This window comes from Xenopus laevis, chromosome 1S (assembly GCF_017654675.1).
Source record: "Xenopus laevis strain J_2021 chromosome 1S, Xenopus_laevis_v10.1, whole genome shotgun sequence".
Taxonomy (NCBI): domain Eukaryota; kingdom Metazoa; phylum Chordata; class Amphibia; order Anura; family Pipidae; genus Xenopus; species Xenopus laevis.
Genome location: NC_054372.1, coordinates 191,442,850 through 191,463,442, shown reverse-complemented (window position 1 = coordinate 191,463,442; position 20,593 = coordinate 191,442,850). Strand labels below are relative to the sequence as shown.

General features: G+C 40.1%; 1 protein-coding gene across 2 annotated transcripts in view; it reads left to right on the top strand.

Moving 5' to 3' along the window:
- rab27b.S (RAB27B, member RAS oncogene family S homeolog) overlaps positions 1 to 20,593 on the top strand; it is a 127,153-nt gene that overhangs the window by 49,775 nt on the left and 56,785 nt on the right. Inside the window, exon 3 of one of the 2 annotated variants that reach the window (XM_018236384.2) lies at positions 5,849 to 5,925. The exons of the other annotated variant lie outside the window; for it this stretch is intronic. The gene's annotated coding sequence lies outside the window, so the exon portion shown is untranslated. The remainder of the gene's footprint in view (positions 1 to 5,848; positions 5,926 to 20,593) is intronic. 2 annotated transcript variants of the gene reach the window in all.

The following is a 20,593-nucleotide window of genomic DNA, read 5'->3' as shown; positions in this document are numbered from 1 at the left end:
ACTACAGGTGTGCGGTAGGAGAATTACATTGTACCCAAATATTGAGGGCCTGTTTGTGTGCAAAGGGGGATTGAAGCTGCAGTTCTGTAATAACTTGCCCGTTCTGTGTTTATGCCAGGATTACATGCCAACGTTCTTTGCCAGGGCTGTGGCTGATTATGCATGAGCCGTGTAAGAAATGCACGTTAATTACAGTAAATGTAGGGAAAAGGAGTGTATCCCAATGAAGCGTTTCTTGTACAGTCCATATTCAAGCGAATACCTTTGAGCAGAACAGGCAGTGAAGCTGATGTGTTGGTAAAGAACATAAGGCCGCTGGCTATACTTGCCTTAATTAGCCAGTTTTGTACAATGTATGAAGCTTTGCAACCCCCAGAGCTTCCTCTCCCCGGGATTAATAAAAGGGAAACTCTGTAGTTCAGAGAACCGAGTACAAATTGGCACAAATTGGTTAATACTTTAGAAAAGCCTCCTCCCCATTCTGCATTTGTGTGTTTACAATTTGCATTAAGTATGTGCTGCTATTCATCCCTGGAGGATCACAAGAATTATAACATAAAGGCTTTCATCCTACCGGCATGTTTGATTTTTCTCCAGAAACATTTCTTATTAAAGGAATATTCCTGCTGAATTGTGCTTAGTACAGGGGAATACCTATGCTGCCATAGTTTTATGGTATCTCTCTGTACAGACTATGAGCAAACTAAGGGGACTGTTCCTGCTGAATTGTGCTTAGTACAGGGAATACCTATGCTGCCATAGTTTTATTGTATCTCTACCAGGGCCAGGCCAAGTCTCCATTGTGCCCAAGGCAAATTGATTGCACATTCCCACAGTGATAAGCAGCAGGCAGGGAGGAGTAATGCGAGTTGGGAAGGGAGGGACACACGCTGGGGAACTAGTTGTGCCAAAATATTCTCCAGGAAGGGCTATGCCAAGGGAAGCCAGACATAAGAGGTATTTGCCTGGCACCCTCTCACCTTTGCGCTTTAGACACATGCCTCTTCTGCCTACCCCTAGTTCTGGCCATGACTTCTACCATCATACTCCTCTAACTATGGTAGGATTCAAGGGTAACTTCTATTTTATTTATGCCTGACAGTTTTTCTTGCCAAACAGAATCCAAGTTGTTAGTATATACAAAGCCTAGAAAGTACCCAACCGTGTTTAGTTAGACTTTATCTAGAACCTCAGACCTGGTGCCCTTTTGTCTTCATCCTCCTCTTCCAGCTAATATCCCTACCTAGTGCACTCTCGACCTAGCCAGTCGTTGCATAGGGATCTAGGAAGATGTCATGTTTCAAATAATTAAAATAGATTTTTTTTCCTGGAGTCTGTGCAGCCAGTGAATCCATTTGACTTCTGCTAATTAGATGGTGTGAAATGAAATTCGTAGTTTAAGTTATCCAGTTGTTGGTTACCTTTTTGTATTATCATGGGAGCTGCTGCTGCAAGCTAGGGGGTTGCAAAAAAGCCGCTCCTGGTAACTTTAGGAGCTGAAATGCTGATTTTTAAATTTGGAATTTTGGCTCTGCTACTGCAGAGAGCACAATACTTGGTAACTTCACAAGCACTTCAAATAATTACTTCCATGGATGGTATTGGGTAGTGATGGGGGAATATGGGGCAAAAATTTGCGAAATGGCGATGTGGTCTCGCAAATTCACTGGCAAAAATGCGCCACCATCCAAGAATTTATTCGCCGGCGGTGAATCGCGGGAATCGCTGCAAATTCACGCCTGGCGAATAAATTCGCCCATCACTAGTATTGGGTAGAGGCATAAAATTACATACAATTTTTCATCCAATAGACAGCACTCCTATTGGTTTAAAACTGTCTTTATTGCTTTTAGAACAGCAGCATCATGCAACATTTCAAGTGGCACTCCACTCTTTGTCAAGCCACAAAGAGTGCCACTCGAAATGTTGCATGATGCTGCTGTTCTAAAAGCAATAAAGACAGTTTTAAACCAATAGGAGTGCTGTCTATTGGATGAAAATTTGTATACTCTGATGTGGCCCTTGTGAACAGGCTACAAGACGTGCACCAACTACTAAAGTGGGCAGAAAAACTTAAGTGCGGTCTAATCTGTGCTGTATAGAATTACATACATATATGGTAAGTTAAGTTGAAAGAAGACACGTCCATCAAGTTCAACCTTTTAAGTCTATATATAACCTGCCTAACTGCCAGTTGATCCAGAGGAAGGCAGAAAAACCCATTTGAAGCCTCTCCAATTTACCTCAGAGGCGGAAAAATTCCTTCCTGACCCCAAGATGCAATGGGACCAGTCCCTGGATCAACTTGTACTATGAGCTATCTCCCATATCCCTGTATTCCCTCACTTGCTAAACACCATCCAACCCCTTCTTATACCTATCTAATGTATCAGCCTGTACCACTGATTCAGGGAGAGAATTCCACACCTTCAAAGCTCTCACTGTAAATAACCCTTCTGAATATTTAGATGGATTCTCCTTTCTTCTATTAGTTACAACCAGAAGTAGTACTTACTTAAACATGTCTCCTGTGCTAGATAAAGTCTCACAGTGATGCTTACACCAGGAATCTTTGAGCCTAACCACTTGAGTTCCGATGCCAGCAGATGACATCATGGGGTACTCACCCTTGGGGTTTTCTTCTGGGAGCCTTGGGCTGCTCTACTAACGACTCCAAGTTAAGAAAGATTTGAGATAGGTTTTTAATTTTATTCCTAAGCAGAAGAACATCAGAGCAGCCTCTTTCTTTCTCCTGACAACTTCCTTGACTACTTGGTGGTCAGACTGGTGGGAAACTGACCAGCAGGTGGCGCTGTTGTAATAAAATAAATTCATATTAACAGTACATGTATCCCTTAATATCTTGGAATAAAAAGAAAATAAATAATGATTGTAAATTACAAAAGTTCTTAGAATAGCCCCCTCATCAGTTTTACATTCTTTTTATTTATCCTTTAAGAACTAAAGATTTTTTTTGAAGAAGAAGAAGAAGAAGAATTATTAAGAGTGGAAGGGAAGAGTATTGGTAGATTGTGGGGGTGAACACAGAGAAGGAAAACCTATTATATGTGAAGTAGCTACTGAAGTGCCTCTGAATTAAATCAATATCTTAGCATTAGTGTTCACCTTTAACAATTACTCATTGTCCACCTACACCTCTGAACTGTAAAGGAAAATGTATGGTCCTAATGTAATTGTACTCTCATTTAGCATAATGGCACCACATTACACATAAAATATATATATATATATACTTCACTGCTGGGTAATAGCTTACACTGTTGGACCCCTATATTTATCCAAAATGTGTGATATAATATTATTGAATGTATTCAAGCAATTGAATACTGTAGGCTGTGTTACGAATACATCTTTGTTTTATAAAGGCTTGTTGAATAGTTTGTTTATTTCGCTAGCAAAGAACCCAGAGTTCATCAAGTTCAACCCTTCCAAGCAAATCCCAGTACATATAACTATACAGACCTGCTATCTATATATGGTACTCGTATATAAACTATACCTACATGCACCAATACTAACTGTAGATCTTGAGACCACAATAGCTTGAATATTATTCTTGTTCAAGAGATCATCTAAGTGTCACTTATAGGTATTAATTGAATCTGCCATCACATCATTCTCCAAGCCATTTTTGTTGCTTCAAATGAAAGCTCAGTTCCTCGAGGTGTGATGTCTATTTTCTTGATATCGTCTATGGAGAAAGAAATTCCCCCTATCTGTCTGTCTAATGTACTTGTAAAGAGTAATCAAGTCCCCTCCTGCAAATTCCTCTTTTACAAAGATAACAACAACACCCTTGACAGTCTCACTTTTTTAAAGATTCTAGTCACAGTTATGTTCACTCTTATTAATATCATCTCATTGATAACCTTCCTAAGGACTGAAGCCCAAATCTGCACTGAATACTCAAGATGACACCTTAACAGGGACCTATAAAAAGGCCAAATTATGGTTTCATTCCTCGAGTTAATACCCTTTTTTATGTGAGACAGCCCTTTTCTGCTTAAGTTGACCATTACACAGATTGTTATTCATAAAAATTCCCAAATCATTTTTCAATTAAGGATGTCCTCATCATATTACCATTAAGTGTATAACTCTAACCTGTCCTTCACCAAGTTTTCATCCAAGTACAAATATATGATCCAAGCCTATATTCCCTAATTTAACCAAACAGTAAACTTTTAAATGGTACGTGTTTCAAATGCTTTAGCAAAATCACATCCACTGATACTCCTGATTCTAGGATTCTGCGCACCATTTCATATGAAGCAATTGGATTAGTCTTGCAAGATCTATAACTCTCAAAATAATGCTGAAACTCATGGGGTTATTTATCAAAGTCCGAATCTATCTCAATATTATCTGCTACAAACTCCGATCAAATCCGCTTGGGTTTTTTACACTTATTTATAAGTACATTTTCCCGAAAATTTAGTGCACATCAAAAAATCATTGGGACTTCTCCAATTGACTTATATGCAACCTAGACAGATTTTCAGATTTCCCATCCTCTGGGTTTAATAAATTCCGAAAAATTCGCGATTTTTTAAAAGACAGATTTTATTAAAAAAAATCAAGATTTTTTTTGTGATTTTTGCATTCGGAGTTTAGAAAATAACCCCCATAGTGTTGTATTTTGCAATGTATTTATGTATCTAATCATTTATTATCCCTTCAGTGTGCTAAAATATATAATATCTGAGCCATGTGGCTTCAGGGGAATTCTGAGAGGGGCTTTGGTCAGGGCTGTTATCTGAACCTCTCCTAAGTGGATTTGAGCCTCCCATGGAGCCGTCATTAGTCAGGACTAGTAAGGGCTAGCTGGATCCTGTAATAGTCTCTCTAGGAGAGAAAGGCAGATTAGGGCTACCTATATTGAGCAGCTTTTCGCTCCACCAAGGAGTGATAAGAGGTACTAGATCCCAAGGACATTGTTGTTGAGTTAGGGAACTAGAGACAGGACGATAGGGACTGAGAGAGTTCCCCCTCCCCGTGTATCCCATAAGAAGTGTCCCCAGAGGAAACAGGAGAAACTCTGTGTATGCAGGTATTCTCCCCTCAAGCACTATTAGAGGGACGACTCTGCAATTAGGCTGGATTGTGATTATGTGTTGACCATATAAAATATATATATCTGTTCTGTATCTATTGCTGTTCTCCTATGTGGATCTCTGTTAATAAACGATTTTAGTTATTGTCGCAAGAACTACCAGTGCCCGTTCTTTTACCGTTACAGTGGGTTATACCTGAGAATTAGGGCTTACTCCCTGAGAATTAAGGTCTCATCCAGGACACGTATTGGAGTAAGGCTACAAGTTGGAGCAACAGTGCCACTTATTTTACTATAAGCTTACATGTATATTCCCAGTTTCCCCTTATTTAACTTTTATAATTTCAGCTAATTTTATCTCCCTTCATCCATCTTTAATCTTTACAGCATTCCACCCTCCCCCCTCTGGAATCCATTTCCACACGGTTTATTAATTCATTTTTCTATAATATGAAACACTTTGTTTTCACTTTTTCTTCCAGTGACCAAACCCATCTGCTTCCATTTTTGCACCTTTTCTGTTCAGTCCATAGGCAGTGATAATGTATTCATAGAAACATAAGGCATTGCTTCTTGGTTATTTTGTTATTTTGTGAATTTTATTTTTGGTTTTTGTAGGAAAAATGTGTGTAAATCACATGAATACATCTAAATGTTCATGAAACGTTTTCAAAATATGCAGTGAAAAGGGACGCTGTCCTGATGTTTGAGTTCATTCACGATGTCTACCTTAAAATATTTAACAAAATTGGGTGTTTTTATCTCTTTTTCTAGGCAGAGGAGGCCGGGGTGTAAACAAACAGCTGTACACGGCATGAGGAAGAGTTGGCCATAAAATTACCAAAGGAGGGGTAAGAGAAATACAAAGACTCAAACTTAAATGAAGATGACTGTACACAATATTCCATTTGGGGGTGAGTGTATTCTGCTTTCAGTAACTACAGAGGAAGACCCAGCAGCTACAGGGGGGCCCAGGAGGTACAAGGGGCCCATGAAGCCTCATTAATGAGCAGTTTCAATATATATTGGTAAAACAGGACAGCCTCTATGCTGTGGTGCCCAGTTACATCTATTTGCTCTACTGCTTTCAATGAAAATTGATATTTGGCTTCCGATGAATACCCTACACATACACCTTCTGTATCATGACATAGAGAGAAACAGGCAGGCTAGGCAGGAGGACTTTCTTTTATCTGATAAAGAATGTAAGAATTCTGGATTTATTTAACACAATGTTACTATCCAATACTGAGCTCTATAATGTCATCAATGGCCTGGAGGTGGGCATTGAAAGTACTGTTTCTATTTGTGCAGATGAGACTAAATTGTGCAGAACTATAGGTTCCATGCAGGATGCTGCCACTTTGCACAGTGATTTGTCTAAACTGGAAAACTGGGCAGCAAACTGGAAAATGAGGTTCAATGTTGATAAATGCAGGTTATGCACTTTGGCAAAAATAATATAAATGCAAGTTATACACTAAATGGCAGTGTGTTGGGAGTTTCCTTAAATGAGAAGGATCTTGGGGTCTTTGTAGATAACACGTTGTCTAATTCTGGGCAGTGTCATTCTGTGGCTACTAAAGCAAATAAAGTTCTGTCTTGTATAAAAAAAGGGCATTAACTCAAGGGATGAAAACATAATTATGTCTCTTTATAGGTCCCTGGTGAGGCCTCATCTGGAGTATGGGGGCAGTTTTGGACTCCAGTCCTTAAGAGGGATATAAATGAGCTGGAGAGAGTGCAGAGACTAAGTGCAACTAAACTGGTTAGAGGAGGAAGGACTTAAATTATGAGGAGAGACTGTCAAGGTTGGGGTTGTTTTCTCTAGAAAAAAGACTCTTTCGAGGGGACATGATTACACTTTATTTCCTTCATTTCATTTAGCCAAGAAGTAATTCTCTCTCTGTCTCTGTCTCTCTGTCTCTCTCTCTCTCTCCTCTCTTTTTTTTTTTTTAACCAACCTACCTAGGCATATTACAAAAATGTCATAAAGGACAAAAGAAGGGTTCAATGCCCCCCTGACAAGTTCAGTAAAATGTACAGGTTCCTGTGCCCATGGGATTTCATTCATGAAAGTCCTGTGAACTTGCCAAAGGGAGTGCAATGAAATAAAAGAATATAACCAGTTAATAGAATTTCTCCCCTCTGATCTAAAACTTTTGATTTGTATGTGAGACTGGACTCTGCCCGAACATAAAATCTCTCCATTCTGAGCTCCGACATGCAGTTCTATTAACTGAACAAGCAACTGCTGAGCTATTCACTTGTGTTACACTGGGAAACGAGCCTTATTATTTGTTTTTATTTAAAGTGAAGTTAAAAACTGATATGTCTAATCAAATAATCTTCACAAAATAAAACTCGTCTGTTTTGGAAGAAATATTGCGTCTGCTCAAATGCGATTATGGATCCTAAGTAGCTAAAATATTATAATTTGCATTCCAAACCCTTACAGTGATTTTGTTCTGAGAAATTTTGGCCTAGGGATGAAGAGATATCACTTCATAAGTAAAAACAAAGCTGGATATGCTCCCTCTGTTGACTCTCCATAGCAGAGAGAACTTTAAATACAGAGATCTTGTTTCCTTGAGATCGATAAATGGATGTTCTAGAATGACCCCACTAGTTTTAGGTGTTAAAGATTGGGATGACCTTTCTTCTCCATAGAGTAGGGATGGTGTAGTCCATAAACCTAACAAAGGAGTCACTGGTCAAAGGTTTCAGAAGGAACCAAAATCGTGAAATTGTGCCTTTTTAAAAGACAATCAGCTAGAAGAAGGTTAGATCCTACATGCACTTTAGAAGCACACAGTATTAAGGGCTTGATGCATTTAGTCAGCTATTTGTGGCTCCACTGAGCAGTATGATTTGGGGTAGTTCCTCAGGGAGTAATCTATCATCTATGCAACCCAAGTACATAGACTAAAGCTCTAAAAGAGCTACTCATTTGGGTAGGTGGATCCAATCATCTGACACCCTATCCAAAGACTGGATCTTACCAGGGGCCAATGGAGACCCAGTGGGAGAGGACCATATCAAGGACCCATAGCAGTCCTTGTCTAGAATGATTTTTAATCCTGCCCAGTAGATATCTGCAACTAATTTTGGTCGTATAGGCTGTCATTTTGACCCTACACATATGACAATATGCTGCCTGGTGTTGTGTTATCATCTTGGGAATGGCCAACATAAAGCTAGAGGTGTTCCTTGGTAGGCTGCTGGAGAGGACCCCTGTAATGGTTCTTGATGGAACCCAAGTATGAGTTCTGAAACCATCTCAGTGATTTAGTACACACACACAGGATAGTGCACACCATCTTCCAATTAGGCAAACATTTACACTTAATTGTCTAAGCCATGCTCCGTCACTTCAACCTCCCTGGGCCTGAACCCATCAGCTTTATTCTCAGGGAATGGGGAACAGGGATATAACATTATTGCTGATCTTTTGCAACAAAGCCGGGCAAACCAAAGGACAGTTTGTCATAAGAGCAAAAAGGTTCAACTGCTTGACCAGTTGAAAAGCCATTAGATCTGCCATGACTTTAATCCATTCTGTGTCCTAGGCAGCAGCATTATTTAACCCTTAACTAACCCCCAATTTACTAAACTTTAAACTTAATCAGATCATTCTAAATATAAAAAATCCACTTCTGGGATTATATTTTGATATAAATGTTTCTCATGGCAGGCAAGAACTGGACTGGGATTCACTTGGATGTTTTGATATTTGTCGGCAACTAATTTCATGCTATTTACACTTCAAATGAGTCAACATTAGTGACATGCAGATGCTGAGAAGTCCGTATTATGAAATAATATTGAGGAATCAGGCTTGTTTCATTAATGGGTGTCCCTGCAAATCATTTACCAATAGAGGGCGCTGTATGATTGGCAGCCAACAGCCTTTTGAATAGGATAATTTTCACGGCCAGGGCGTTAGCTCTCACATAAACAGACGTATATTCATTTTATATATTTCTCCCTGATTTCATTATAGACATTATAATTGTATGTTGTACTTGTATGCCCTTTAAAGGCCACAAAAACATTTTTTTTCTATTACTCGGCCGAGGACTGCTTTGCTATTCCTTTGGGCAACAGTTTAATGTAAGGAATGTTATGGCTTCCCACATGTATGGTTGTAATGATAGTTTAGCTAAGAGGCCAAGGGTCGGACTGACTCACCAGGGCACAAGGAAAAACCCTGGTGGGCCCCGTTTTGTAGGGTCCCAGCCTTGTAACAGTCCAGGGTATATGGGAAGGGGGTGGACAACTGAATAGGGTGGTAATCATTGGTCAAGTTAATCAGTAGTGCTTATGGCAGAGGTAATCATGATGGGGGGGGCGGTGTGCCGGAGTGGTGGGTTCTTATTTTGGTGGATGAGTTATTCGGTTCTGTCTAGCGGGCAGGTGTTGGGTACTTAGCTTGGGTTTTCCTGTGGGCCCCACCTCCCCCTGTATGACACCAAGGATAGTTTCCCTAGGCCTTCCTTACCCAACCCATATCAACTAGTAAATTTGAATCAGTCTACTGCAAGTTATAAAATTAAAGCATCGATCTGGTTGGTCAACCACAGTGTCTCCTGAGTCTTTGCACTCAAATGTACCTCAATTATGGGATTATTTCCATCAGAACCTATTATTGTGCCACATTTCTACCTCCCTGGTAGCTTCATGATACTAAAAAGTGTCCATAGAAACCAGTCATGGTATCCAAGGAAACAATTCTGCTCTTCAGTCTGTGCATTCGGGAAAAATTGTCTTTGTGATAAATTGCATAAATCACCAGCTGTTCTGTGTGGATATGAGAAATAAATCCAAGATAAAGTAGATTTATAACATCGGTAAGGCAGTAAAATGGACAGAAATGTTTCTCCCCAAAACTTTAAAATGGATATAAAGTCAAAAAGATATCTAGGCACTTTGGCAGTTTGTCTTTAAAGCATTTTAAAACATATTGATAATATGCTACTGATAAATGGGACTAAAAGCTCAGCAGCTCTCTCTTTCTCTGGGCTGTATGGCCAACGCTTATTTAGAAATGGAGATAACATTCACATTAAGATGCCACTATGTACATTATAGGCAAATTTACTGCTGTGCAAACTGCCGTCCCTCAGTACAGCTGTAAGTTCTCCTGAGTCTGAGCAAGCCCTTGGACTACCAACCCAACAGCATTCTGCAGTAGATCCCATTTTAAAAGTATAAACACAGCTATCTTTTATAGCCAACAAATTAAGCCTGAAAGTTTACCATTTGACTTTCATTAGAAGGTTTGTGCTCTGTAGCACATCAACTTGTGAATGTCTACTACAGGTTCTGGGTAAGGGTGTGTATCCTTAGCGCTAGTAAGCGAGTCAAGTGGTATCTTGGATAATGGACACTTAAGGTGGCCAAACATGGGCTGATAAAAGCTGCCAATATGCTAAGTTGGCTGCTTATTGGCCAGTGTATGGGGTCCTCCGATGGGCTTCCAGATGTCGATCGGGCAGGTTTAAAAATCCTGTTGTATCTTTGGACCGCATGAGTTTGTTGACGCAGGCTTTACACCGACTGCCTGCATTTCAACAATCAGATCAACCTGATATTGCCCACTACAGGTGGGCATATCCATGGAAGATCTGCTGGTTTGGAGACCTCTCCAAACCAGCAGTCTGTACATGTATGGCCACATTTAGACTAGGCTCAATGAAGCCCAATTAAGGATGACCATGATTCCCTAACTGCCTTCGTTGTTCTGAGCCTTTTCCCCTAAATAGATCATGCTGATAGGTAGGAGTTAACTAAATAGCCTGTCTATTTGTGTATCTTAAAGCCTATTGAGAATTAGTTTTCCTATTCCCTTCTTACACATGCCCAGGCGCATAAGAGATAATGCTGCTGTGCTGTTGGAAAAGTGATGTATAGGTGAATCATTAAGAAGGGAGTCTTGTGGTAGGAAAGCTGATGCCTGAGATATTTATTTGCTGGACTGCCTTCATTTTTTTAAGAGAATTCACGTTTCTGCCACTTGAACTACTGGTTTGCCCAAGGCTTGTCTTGTAAATATGTTCCCTTTGTTAGCCAGCATTCCTATCTATTTAATCATAGCTTTCGTGAACTAAGTAAACTCACCTTTATAATCCAACAGTTACCTTGACTTGATTCATAGGCAGTGAGTTGAGGTTCATACATAAACTACATAAATAAGCACAAGAAACCACTTAATCCTTTACTTCTAGAGCATCTGTTCCTTACCCTTGATTTACATGTGCCATTAACATTACCATAATTTTCGGGGGTTATTTATCAAAATCCCAAATTTTCTCACTGTTTTCTGAAAACCACTCTGACCAAATCCGCACAGACTTTCCTCCCCTATTTATTAATAAACTTTCACAAAAATTTCTTGTGCAGCAAAAGACTCGACTCGAAAATCTGGAAAACGAATTTAAACTGAAACATTTTCATATTTGACACTCAAAACAGTTTTTTTTGGATTATCGAATGAAAACTACAAAATCTTCGGATTATCGAATGAAACCCAACGCAGTCGGGATATCAATCTGCCATTGGCTACTAAATGAACTCGGCAGGTCTGAGATGGAGTACTTTTTTATTCTGACTTTTAACACCATCAGGGTTTATTAAATCACGAAAATTTGGTTTTGAGTCCATGAAAAAATGGTGTTTTCTTTTTTAAGAGTCCAACCAGAAAAAATTGGATTAACTCCCTTAAAGGAGAACTAAAACCCCCTTAGGTACAAAAAACCATTTAGCTACCCTCTACCATTTAGCTGGCTCCTCTCATCTCTCCCTTCTCTATTATGCAAAAAAAGTGCCCTGTTTGGAAACCTGAGCTAAAAATACAGAGCAGCGCCAGACTCCATCTTCTGTCCATTTGGATACTCAGCCAACATGTCTCAGCCAACATGGACCCTGCAGGCATATGCCCAACTGAGGCTTGTCAGGAATCCGCTTCAACTTTGCATGTGCCTGCAGGGTCCATGTCACCAAAGAGACCTGAAGAGTATCCGAATGGACAGAAGAAGGTGCCTGGGAACTCCCCTTCCTAGGGGAGTTTAGTTTTCCTTTAAACTTCATGCAGAAAGTACCCGTGTCAGTATCAAAGATATCGTCCATATTGTGCAAGTATAAGGGCTTGCACCTACCTTGCATGCCGGTTAACCTCTTTCCTCTATATTGTGCAAGGCAGTAATGCTAAATGTGGTGCTACTCAGAAGAGCCATGGACATTTTTACATACCAAGGCTTACGCTGGGAATTTGTGGCAGGTTAGGGGTCGGTTTTGACGGACCACCCTGTTGAATAGTAGATAATTTGTCCAGTCTGAAATTTCCATCTTCTGATGCACAATGTTGGTGGGTTCATGGTATATCGGTATGTATCAGTAGAAGAGAAAGCTGCTGCTCTTGACCCAAACTAAGACATTAATGTCAATCCTCCTTGGGATAATGAATTTTTATTTTGTGTGAATATCCCTTCTGTACTCCCTCTCATCCCTTGCTACAAATTCTCTTCTTCTAGCTAATGCTTTATTGCCAGCCTTCTTTGTGTTTTTTAATAGCACAAGGCAATAGGTCTCCGATGAAGTATGTCTATACGAAACGCGTCAGACCATAAACTGATGTAATTCTTTTTTAACCAATGTTTAAATAAAAGTAATTTTTTACTGAAAAGTTGAAGCGACCAATCTGTGACCCTGGAAGTGCGCTCCCATACTTTGGGATTCTGCACAAGGCAATAGTGTCATGAAAGAAAACTGTTTGGTCATGGTGCTTTTATGGTTCAGAGCACCCTTAGAGGTCCAGTCTGTGGTTGGGGCCACTCTTGGCTCATAACAAGGTTTCAATATAGGAAAATGTGACCTTTGCGCATTCAGATGTACTCTATCTAGGAGACCAAATGGGTCTCCACTGTATGTGCAGCCATGGAGATAAGGAGTATACAGAGTTTGCTTCTAGATGGTAATGTATATTTATGGAGGAAATATAATACAGGTATGGGATCTGTTATCCAGAATGTTTGTGATCTGGGGATTTCTGGATAACAGGCATCATTTGGATCTTCATACCTTAAGTCTACCAGAAAATAATTTAAACATTAAATAAACCCAATAGGCTGGTTATACTTTCAATAAGGATTAATTATATTTAAGTTTAGATTAAGTACAAGGAATTGTTTTATGAATACAGAGTAAAAGGAAATCATTTTTAAAAATATGGATTATTTGGAGTCTACGGGAGACGGCCTTTCCGTAATTCAGAGCTTTCTGGATAATGGGTTTCCAGATACTCAAAGTTCGTGGAAGGTGTCATAGCTTATACCTGGCAGTTGTGGTTTTAAAATGCCAATTAGATCTTCTTCTGATCTGGAGTTACTAGACTTGGAGCAAAAGTTGTACCTGTTCAAATTGAATCATTGGAATTCTGGTTACAATACTGCAAACGCAGCTGTTTTGCCTTTTTATTAAATACTGCAACCACTTGACCTTTTCCCATTGTTCCTTTTATTGTTGTATAGGAAAGTAAAGGCATTTGCATCTTGGCTGAATTAATTCTGTTCCCTGACTGTGTGAAATCTCTGTAGACCCAGGGAGGGCTGGATAAATAAGGGCATGGAGCAGATTATACACAGCAAGCAGATAACACGGTTGGATCAACATGGCTAAACCCCGTATTGCTAAAACAAGACGCAATAAAAGCAGTGGTTCTTTTACTATTGTAGACACAGGGGATCTAGTAATATTTAGATGAGAGGATAGGCAGGTCTGGAAAAAAATATTACTTGGTTTGAGGCTGAAGTGTAACATGAAAGGGAATGTTACCCCACCCAATGTAAATTCCATGGCAGGCAGGTTATATTTTGTCAATCTCCAAGAAATTACCTATAAATGGTCTGTTGGAATGTTCTTGAGAGATACCGAACGGCACACTGTGCACGTAAGCTTTTATTGTGCGTGCCCACAACATGTAACACAAGACTATTTGAATGAACATGTTAGTGTAAAAATAAAAACTGGGTAAATAGACAGGCTGTGCAAAATGAAAAATGTTTCCAATATAGTTAGTTAGCCAAAAATGTAATTTATAGGGGATACAAAATCTTAAATTATTGGGTTACTTATAAAAATCTCTAGGGAAGGTTTTGGGGGCTCGGTAGCAAGAGATGTAATAGGCTCATGCTTTCCTGTGTAGCTAAATGATTGGATACTTAATGAAGAGCCTTTGTTGGGGGGTGTTACCAAATCTGCAAATACCCTTTAAAGAGAGCATAAGTATTTGGTGGACAAAATAAGTAAACCTCCACATGGAAGAATTTGGTCAATGCTGATAGGTGGTAATCCGTTGTCTCTATACATTCCTTTATTCCATCCCAGGTTCTGCTGCACCTGTATCATCCGTTCTGCATCTGTAATGAGGGGTATTCAAGGCTTGGGGCTGGAAATACCAAACATATCTGTAGAACCAAAATGACCTGTTAGACTTGTATTGTCAAAAACATTGCTGCTGTGGTCAATCATGTGAATTATTCCCATATGAATTCATATGGTGCCTCTTTGGCTGCTGAATAGCATTTCATCCTGGACTGGTGGGAAGGTTCTTCTTAAGTGATTATGAATGTTATGGGGACACTAGGAGATATTGTACTTGGAATTCTGTGCATCCTTTGTAGCCTTAAGGTGGCCATACATCGCCAAATGAGAGGATCTCTCCCCGATATGCCCATATTGAGATGGGCAATATCGAGCTGATCCGATCGTGGGTCCTAGGGCCCAACGATTGGATCAGAATGGAGGAAATACGAGGGGCCGCATCAACAAACATATGCCCGCAATCCGACGGGATTTGTAACCCTGCCCGGTCGGAACCTGTCCGGCTTTCCGCCAGATATCGATCGGGGAAGCCCATCAGAGGGCCCCACACACGGGCCAATAAACTGCCGACTTGGTCTGTATGGGGGCCTTAAGTCAGCATTGGTTTCTGCACATATGTAGATAGTAAACAGGTTGTTTATTGCACACGGATATCCCATGATGATGTATATAATTTTTAGGGATGCACCGAATCCACTATTTTGGATTCAGCTGAACCCCCGAATCGGCCAAATACTGAACCGAATCCTAATTTGTATATACAAATTAGGGGTGAGAAGGGGAACACATTTTTGACTTCCTTGTTTTGTGACAAAAAGTCACACGATTTCCCTCCTGCCACTAATTTGCATATGCAAATTAGGAATCGGATTCGTTTCGGCCTGACAGAAGGATTCAGCCAATTCCAAATCCTGCTGAAAAAGGCTGAATCCTGGCCGAATCCCGAACCGAATCCTGGATTCGGTGCATCCCTAATAATTTTACTGGCTTCATTTGTTACCATTGATCAGAATCTAACGTGGACATTGTTTTTTGACCAGTATTTTGACTGCTTATGTTATTTTGGACCATAACAATGGTCTACCATAAAACCTATCCATTGCATGTTTAGTGCAAAACAAAAAGCTCATTCACTGCCTACAGCTGAACAAAGCCCATCAGTTTCATTATTCATGTTCGGAGAATTTAATTCCTGCATTGATATATTTGCTATGGCACCGCCACATGGATCAGAAAATTAATTTATCCTGTAGGAGACATTTGGCCATGTCTTGGAGGGGTCCAGTGCATGTCTACATACTGGTTTACAGGATGATTTATCTTATAGCGTACATTCCTTTGCAAATTATGTAACATGTAGTGATGAGCGATATTTTTCGCCAGGTTTCGCCGCAAAAAAGACGGATGTAGATTACAATGCATTTGGCTAATTTTTCGGCAAGCGAAACGGGTCAGATTTGCCCATCACTAGCAAGTCCACCATTCACACACCCTTCATTAGTTTCGTGGACCCACCCACTAGTCCAGATTTCCCAGTTGTCCTGATTTTCTGATAGAGGACCTCCAAAAAGATTTTGTGCTTTCCAGGAAATGCCGAGGGTATTGAGCAGATCAGGTGAGAGATGGGAATGTTTGAGTAGTGTCCTTCAATGACCTTATTTAAATCTAACTTGAAGATGAGGACCATGTAAAGTGACTATATTCCCTGGCTCTACAGTAGAAGGGATATCCATACCCACTTGCTTCTGCTATACCTTTGGGGACTGGGGTTCCCACGATCCATTATCTGAACTCTTCTAACTTCCCATATCATGGATGAGAGAATTTAGGTTTGCAACTCAACGCAAAACATCTTTTGTTGGCCAAACCCGACAATTCTTTTTACCAGTGATGGGAGCCTGCTGAGACAAGGGATGGTCGGGATCAAAACTACATTTAACTCTTTGTAGCAAGGTTCCATAACTGTACCCTTAATACACCCAGCTCAGATTTGGGAGCCAGCTTTACAGACTGATTAAAGTGAAATGAAAAATAAAAAGCAGGAAAAGCCATTATTTGGTGTACATTAATTGAAATGTATCAATTTTAAAAAAGTAAACTGTCCTTTTAATTAGTAATGGGATTATTTTAATGAATCTTGTGTTGAGGGTATCCCTGTGTGATTCTCTATAATTAGGGATGCACCGAATTCAGGATTCGGTTCGGGATTCGGCCTTTTTCAGCAGGATTTGGCCGAATCAAATCCGAATCCTAATCTGCATATACAAATTAGGGGCGGGAGGGAAATTGCGTGACTTTTTGTCACAAAACAAGGACGTAAAAAAAACTTTTCCCCTTTCACCCCTAATTTGCATATGCAAATTAGGATTCAGATTCCAGTATTCTTTCACAAAAGATTCAAGGGTTTTTCCGAATCCAAAATAGTGGTTTCGTTGCATAGTGGATCTTTAATACAGGGCAATTAGTTCCTACAGTGCACAAGGACCCGGTTTTAGGTCTTGACCCAGAGATCAAGACACCCATTGAGTTTTTTCGCCGCCTGCTAGTGACGAATCAGTCCCGGTTCACTTCGCCGAAAAAATTGCAAAACAATTCGCTAAACGATGAAATGTCACAAAATGCATTGAAGTCAATGGGCGTTTTTATTCGTGCAACAATTCTTCTTGCCCCAAATGCATTAAAGTCAATGGGTGTGTTTTCTCATGGCAACTTTTTTCACCTAATACATTAAACTCAATGGGTGTTTTTTCTTATGGTGACTTTTTTTCCCCAAATGCATTAAAGTCAATGGGTGCTTTTTCTTATGGCGACTTTTTTTCCCCAAATGCATTAAAGTCAATGGGTGCTTTTTCTTATGGCGACTTTTTTCACCTAATACATGAAACTCAATGGGTGTTTTTTGTTATGGCGACTTTTTTCTTTAAACGCATTAAAGTCAATGGGCGTTTTTTCACAGCAAATTTTCCCTGCAGTTTCATAAAAAAATTTGCAAATGGCGAGATTCTGAAATTTGCCATGGACCCATGACTGCCATAAATTCGCTCATCACTACCACCTGCATAAAAAAGCAGATCCAGGGGAAGTGAAGGAGAGAGCAACCATCAGGGGTCAGAGGGGGAAACGAGAGACCAGGCCAAGTAATTGTTACTCGTCTTGGCTCTGATGGAATCCGCATGTCCGGCAACAAATGGGGGTGGATTTTAGCTAGGAAAGCCACACTTGACCATTTTTTAGCCAAAATCTGCACTGTGAGCTCAGTATTGGTTTCCAATCAATATGAGGACACACATGTAATTGAGGGGGGACTGGGTCTGCATGGGCCAAAGCTTTAACAATTCAAAATTCATGTGTTTTAACATTTTAAAGGTTAACAGAACCTTTATCTTAACCTTATAACATACAGCCTATGTGCACATGCTATAAAGCATAAATAAACATGAACTATTGTTATTGGTGGATCTATATAACCCTTTTCATTTACCCAGGACATATAAGCTCTCCACTTTCTTTTCTTCTGCCTGCAATTTATGGTGAGGCCCAATCCTACTTCTTTCATGCCGAGCACACTTACTCTGATTTAAAAGAAATGGAATTAGGAAAAATAGAAGTGGGGCGGTTTGAGCTGTCAGAAAGAATACAGAGACAAGATAAAAGCCTCGGAGAAATAATGAAATGAAAGGAAAGCATTATTGTTATGGTGGGACCTAGAGCACAATGGAGAGTGGAAGGGCAGAATTCTGAAGGACGACCTCTTATCTTGACATAAAACAGTGACTATGGCAGATATTTGAGACATTATACAGTACTAACCCAAGATGGGTAGAAAACAGGAGATGTTAAACACAGATATTTATATTCAGCAGTTAGAACTTGATTAAATAAAACATGCATTGCACCATTTTTACTGATGGTCACCTGGGGTCACTGTTTCATCAGTCTATCAGAGCTATCATGGCTGCCTCCATTTGTATAAAAAAATACAATTATTCATATTAAAAATGCTTCTTGTAAACGGGACGTTAAAGGGGAAGTGTTTTAGCTTGGCTTCTATTATGCACTAATCAATTAAAGGGTTGTTGAAGCTTCCAACACACAAAACATACGATACAGAGATCCACAGTTTGGCTTTCTTGGATGTGGCCCTCCTTCTACTTGTTTTAAACTCAACAATTTGATTGGCGTGCTCGTAGTTGATCTACAGAATAAGTGCAAAAACCCAATTTGTTAGAAAAGGATGGCAATCAGATAAATCCTAGTTCTGTGATCACTCTTAACTCCAGCTGCCTCTTCTCTCCGCGACTGGAGGAGTTGCTAAGTGTCCAGCAATTGCTCCAATTCTCCCTTTAAATTGCAAAATGAGATATTAAACCCCAGCTGACCACCGGCAGCCATTCAACATGGCGGCTTTGGGATCCCTCTTCAATTCGGCAAACCGCAGGCTAGAGTCCTGCAGCGGGTCGGGTTACCCGCAAAAAAAATGGGCACCCTGTGGAATGAGGGGAGAAATTTCAGGTGCGGGTATAGATCCGAGTCTGTGGGTCAGGTTGCGGGTCTCATCTAAATGTTATGTACTATTGTCTATATTTTACTCCTTTCAAAGTTTTACAAAACTTGTTTCTGCCCCGCCCACTTGTCACTTCCGGTTTGCAGCAACACCACTTCCTGTTTGATGGTGGTTGCGGGTCGGGTTGTGGATAAGGCAGTTGCAGGTCAAGGTCAGGTAGCGGATCAAAGTGGGTAAATATCTCGGTTGCGGTTCGGGTTTGCTCATCACTAGTTATGAATTGGGTCTGTATTTTTTAGGCTGCTGTAGCAATCTCAATTACACAAATTGCAATCAGCAGGTTAAAGGGTTCAGGGATGACACTTCTGCAATGGTCGGAAAGTCAATAATGAATGGGGGTGGGGAACAATTTGATTTGATTATGTTCTGTCTCAGTGGCGTAACTAAGGCCCTTAAGTCTACTAGAAAATCAAGTAAACATTAAATAAAGCCAATAGGCTGGTTTTGCCTCCAATAAGGATTAATTATATCTTAGTTGGGATCAAGTACAAGCTACTGTTTTATTATTACAGAGAAAAAAGGAATTATTTTTTAAAACTCTGAACTATATCAATAAATGAAGTCTATGGGAAATGGGCATGCCATAATCGGAGCTTTCCAGATAACGGTACCATGTGAAGTCGCCTCCTTTCATATTGTAAATGCGTAACCTACAATAAAACAAGGGGAGAGGAGGCAAACCACCTTTTTCTTTGTCTGTTTCACTTTTTATTTCTCTTTGTGTATTTTATGCATATTTGGATAATCAATGTATTGATGTATATCTTTGAAACATAAGTGAGGTTAAAAAAAACACACCCATAAAGTTCAAACTTCTATATACTGTATAACCTGCCTAACTGCCAGTGGATCCAGAGGAAGGCAAAAAAACCATTTGAAGCCTCTCCAATTTGCCTCAGAGGGGGAGAAATTCCTTCCTGACTCCAAAATGGCAATGGGACCAGTCCCTGGATCAACTTGTACTATGAGCTCTCTCCCATATCCCTGTATTCCCTCACTTGCTAAACACCATCCAACCCCTTCTTATACCTATCTAATGCATCAGCCTGTACCACTGATTCACTTCCCAGCTCTCCCTGTAACACCCCTTTCCCTCCTCTAATCTCATTGGCTCCCTCCTGTCTGCTGGGAGGAGCTACTGGTGAATCAAGCATCCAACCCTTCCTTTTACCTATCTAATGTATCAGCCTGTACCACTGATTCAGGGAGACAATTCCACATCTTCACAGCTTTCACTGTAACAAACCCCTTCCCAATATTTAGGCGGAACCTCTTTTCTTCTAATCGGAATGGGTGACCTATATCCAATATACTTAAATTAAAGTTTTTTTTAAAGAAACCTGACTATGCAGTGAAATTCTTTCTTCATTTACTGCTGTGGATAGGAATTGTCAGACGGTCCCTAACTGCTGAGCAGGGAAACAATCATACTTATGAACAGCAGGGGGAGCCCCCGCCTTACTTCCCAGCCATGCAGAACTCAAGCAGCTTTGTTTGTTTCCCTGTAGAGCAGTTGGCGACTGTGTAGAGAATTGTATTGGATTTTATTTTTGCCTTTACATCCCCTTTACTGT